This window comes from Alosa sapidissima, chromosome 3, assembly GCF_018492685.1.
Source record: "Alosa sapidissima isolate fAloSap1 chromosome 3, fAloSap1.pri, whole genome shotgun sequence".
Lineage (NCBI taxonomy): Eukaryota > Metazoa > Chordata > Actinopteri > Clupeiformes > Clupeidae > Alosa > Alosa sapidissima.
In genome coordinates this window covers 22,101,809-22,107,231 of record NC_055959.1, presented here as the reverse complement: position 1 = coordinate 22,107,231, position 5,423 = coordinate 22,101,809, and positions in this window count along the sequence as shown.

Genomic DNA, 5,423 nt, shown 5'->3' with positions numbered 1-5,423 from the left:
CTTCAACCCGGTGATTCAATTGAGTTTTTGACCGCCAGTCATAGAATTCACATGTGTTATTGGTCGAATCCTGTAACGGGGTTGACTTTCTTGCATGTTATAACTTGCGAAATGCCAAAGCTTCTTGTGGTGGCCTGGGTTGCTTTAATCGCATTAAATCGCGTAAAAATTATATATATATATATATATATATATATATATATAACATGTCATCTAGACACTAGACGTTTGCATGATTACGTATCTAAACGTAGACTTAGAGAACAAAAAAGTTACAAGCTTAGAGTGTGTAAATAAAACAGCAGCAACTGCAGTAAATGAAGACCTTTGAACACTGTTTTTGTTAACCCTATAGACATTGTTTAGTGTCCAGTAAATCAAGGCTCTTTTCCCACAGACATGTAGGCCTATGTGTTCAGCCCAGTTCTATTCCCATTTCATTCCTGTTCCAAAGGTTTTACATGGGTATAGTTACAGAATATTGGGTTATATGGCTATCAAAACCAGGGTATGTGCTTTGTTTCTTAAGGCCTAAATAACGTTATTATTACTATTTTGGGTAGAAAAAAATCATGACAATTGGTCATTAACATTAACACATTTTTAGATAGCCTATGTATACTAATGCACTGTGTTGGAGTGGACATCTGAAACACATTTTTCATTTTCAATTTAATTTCACTTATAGAGTGCCAACACATTACACATGTCTCTTGGCGCTTTACAGAGTGTTAAACATTCAGAGAGAGCCCATGACAGGCTTGAGGGGAAAACTCCCTAGAATTGGAGATATATAAAGGAAGAAACCTTGAGCAGATCCATGACTCAAGGGCCTGAACCATCTGCCTAGGGTCAGTTACAGGCAGAGATGGCAAAAGTACTCACTTTACATACTCAAGTAGAAGTACAAATACTTGTGTTAAAAAATACTCTGGTAAAAGTAGAAGTACTGGTTTAACTTCTTTACTCAAGTAAAAGTAACAAAGTACAGGCTTGGAAATTTACTTAAAGTATAAAAGTAAAGTCTTGTGAATGACAACCATTTTTTATGCAACAGCACCTGAACCACACAAATGTTACCAGAGTGCAAGAGTGCTAGTCATTCTTTTTAAATCTTCCCATAACCTGTGTGTTCTTTTGTCCTACCATCAAATGCTGGACATCTTTAGAAAGCTAAGATCCTGTAGTTTCTTAGAAAGCACTGGCACAGAGTTACAGAGCCTAGAATATTGTTTTTTTCTTTCTGCGAGATAACAAGCATCTCTGAACTGACTACATTTCAGTCCTCTAGGTCACTTGCTATGATTTTAGAAACACAATTGAGCCCTAGCCCCAGGTCTTGCGAAGCTGTGTGCAAAAGTAGATCAATATAAAATGAAAAATCAGTATTTTAGACCATTATTTACCAAGGTATGCTCATGCGTTTTGTAATGCCTTATGGAAACTCCTCATAGGACTTTTGGTTACCCAAAATGCATACTGACAATAAAAGTCTGCATTTCTGAGGTTTCTTGTAGACTATTTGGATTGTGTGTCAGGTTCTGATTTAGGATGACTACACAAAATGGAAAAAACTACATTATATATTATATACTCTATTTTTGCATTTTCTTTGTTGGCTTCACGCGTGTGTATAAAATGGACTATACATCTTCACAACTAATATTGGATAAAACCTGCCTTTTCAGATTTTTAGAATAGGCATTTAGAACAAGCTAAGGATGCATCAACGGGACTGAGGTGGAGCGTGTCACCAGCTTCAAGTTTCTGGGTGTCCACATCTCTGAGGACCTCTCTTGGACCCTCAACACCTCTACCCAGCGTCTCTTCTTTCTGAGGAGACTAAAGAAGGTCCATCTGTCTCCTAAGATCCTGGTGAACTTCTACCGCTGCACCATCAAGAGCATCCTCACCAACTGTGTCACAGTTTGGTATGGCAACTGCTCTGCCCATGAAAGCACTGCAGAGGGTGGTGAAAACTGCCCAACGCATCACCGGTTCCTCACTCCCCTCCATCGAGGCCATCCAGGGCAAGCGATGCTTGCGTAAGGCGCGCAGCATCGTCAATGACTGTTCTCACCCCAACCACAGACTGTTCACCCCACTCCCCTCCGGGAGGCGTTACAGGTCTCTCCGCAGCCGAACCACACACAACTGCACTACCCCCCACACACACACACACACAACTGCACTACCCTATTCCACCCATAGTATCTATTTATTTACAAATATACATACTGTAATTGCATTATACATAGCCATATTCTATTGCTCTTCATCCTGCACATACACTTATTCTTAATACTATTATAATGTTACTGTTTCAGCACTACAATGGTACTGTTACCACACTGCACATAGCTGTACATACTGTACATATCTGTTTATATAGTTCATACTAAATACCCATATTAATTGAGTTTTTCTGTAATATATTTTGTTAATACACTGCATATATCTATATTGTTCTTACTACTACTATAATGGTACTGCCACTACATAGCACATTGTAACCATCACATGTTGTTCATACATTGTTCACATTATATAGCCATATTTATTCTGCTCTTATAAGGTTACTGCTAATACACTGCACATACTTATATTTAATTTATACTACTCTAAACCACCTTCTGAAAACAATTTTATACTACTGTCTACACTGCACTACTGTATATCTTTTGTCCTGTCTATGCACCACCTACTTTGTATATCACATTGCACTTTTCTGCTTTTTTGCACTTCTGGTTTGACACAAACTGCATTTCGTTGTCACTGTACTTGTACTCTGCACAATGACAATAAAGTTGAATCTAATCTAATCTAATCTAGAGCCATAAAATGGTTACTGCAATAGTTTATTTCATATATATGTACCATGGGCCATATTTTGCACCCTGGTGCATGGCGCAAAACTCGTTTTCCACCCAGCGCGAAGTATATTTTCTTATTTTGCACGTTTATTTTTTAAACAATGCTCCCAGGGGGTTGGCAATTAACCACTTAGGGAGTAGCTTAGCGCATTGTCTAAAAATCCCTATTGTACACCTGGTCAGAAGTGTATGGCGAGTTGTTTAGCCTATATGTTATTTTAAGACCGCATTGTCAGTCATATTGGCGGGTGCACAACGCACCATCCTTCTATCATCCATGAACGCACACCAGCGCACGTCCATGCAAAACATTACAAATGACTAGATGTACCGCATAGCGGTACAAAATATGACCGCCGCTCAGTCCTGTACATCCATTCAGCGAAAATAAATCATATTAATGAATTTGTCTCCATCTTCTACTCCATCCCCCACTCTTGAAACTTTTGTGTATGCTTGATTGGAATGTGTGTTTGCGGGCCCCACACAAAGTAGCCTACTGGTGCTGCAAAGGTGAATAGATTTGTAGCACTTGCCAAAAAATTTGTAGCATTGTTATAAAACCTTTAAAATATCTAAACAATCACAAGTAGAGCAGTTCATCTCAGTCCATCCATTGCAACTGGACTGATGAAAGGTACACCTGTAGGCTACATTGTATTTGGGAAAAGCAGAAGGTAGCAGCATAATGTATTTATTTATTTATTATTAAACAAAACAATCCCTGTCAGTTCCATGCAGTTTTCAACAGCTATCAAGAAGAGAGGTCATGTCATGGATTTTTGTGAATGTTTCTTGTTCTACATATGCATAAGTTTAGTCATCTAGTTCATATGATATTCAGCTTTATTGTCAATGCACAAATTAAATACCAGTAGTCTAAAACAAAATGCCGTTTTACCCAGTGGTGCAAATAACTGACATGTCCAAAAGGGCCTTCATGAAATGCGTTGCTAGACTGTTCATACACATTTTAACGGGCCAAGTTGAAGAGCTACTGTCCGTTATTGTTTGTGCAAATAATATGCTGATTCATGTTCCCATGGGCGGATTATGAACTTTCGGGCCCCTGGGCCCAGATGTATTAAGGGCCCCCCACTCATTTTTGTATATGTGGGAGGGGGGGTTTGGGGGTCCTCCCCCAGAAATGTTTTAATTTGTTTGATGTGATTTCCTGTATTCTGGTGCATTTTGGAGATGGCCAATACTAAATTCAATCAGATTCATAGCCTACATCCTGATTTGTTGATATTAAGGCAATGATTCCATGCAAAGGCTTGGGCTTCAGGGCCCCCTGACCCCTTGGGCCTGGGCCCAGTAGGCCCGTTCAGTAATTCATCCCTGCATGTTCCCTTGCATTTTGCAACTATGAGGTCCATGGTTAGTTGGAATCAAGCTGGAATCAAAGCACATCGACTCCCCTCTCACACCCTAAACACTCACTTCGAACAAACAAAAAACGTCTCAGTCTCACGGTATAGCCATAGGCAAAACTGTATTGGACCGGTGTAACGTTGGTAGTAAATCATCCATCGCAAATAATGATTTTTGTAGCATGTGCAACAAATATGTGTAGGTACAGCCCTGCCCTGGATACATCTCTCAACATGCGCTCTAAAACATTTGGTTTAAATGGAGATGTAGATCACTCGTATACGGGTGCGTTAATCTACATTGCGGCGAGTTGACACAAATTATTCACTTTGACGAATTTATGTAGTTTCAGTCCTAGTTACTTTACTTTGAGCCATGCTCTTCCCTACTTGAATCACCTTTGAAAATAGAGGATTGAAGTAGCCTATATGGGTGTTTGGGAATGAACGTTGACTCAGATGCTTTTTGAGACTTTGAGCTAAGTGTCCCAGCCCCCTAAATTGGTACAATTTAGACAGATTTTTGGAGGATAGGGCTGTAGCGATGTACAGTAGGGCTGTAACGATACACCAACCTAACAATTCGATTCGTATCACGATTTTTGACCCACGGTTTGATACGAACCTCGATTTTTCTTTTTTTGGAGGGGGCTAGACATTTAAATAGCCTACCTTAGAATACCAGAGGATTACAATGTAATATATCTGTATTATTTTATATCCTGATATAAAAAGAGAGAATACTGAATGTCTGATATTTATGACAGCACACTTTATGCAGATTAGCCTATAGCTTAGGCCTACTATTTCTATTACAACTCTACCACATTCAGCTGTCTAGTTGAAGCCTGGAAATATTGTAAACAAAGTAGCATAGTTGGCTAGCATATCCTAGTCTACTGATTGGACTGTTCAGTTTCCTCATGTGTGTTTAAGGTAATACTGTTCTCCTTGGGACAAGCCTTTTGGGAAACATTGGTATTGAGATGATCATTCAGTTCTCCCAGAATCCCCAGCGCGAAACATCGTGGGAATCTCAAGCACAGTCCAGCACGCTGGCGTTGCAGAGATCCCCCAACAAGCCATTGCCGTCCTCGGCGCGGGCGTTCCCACATTCAGTCCAGCAATTAGTCTCTGGCACTGCCACACAGCAGGTGGGGTGCACACACCGCAAGAG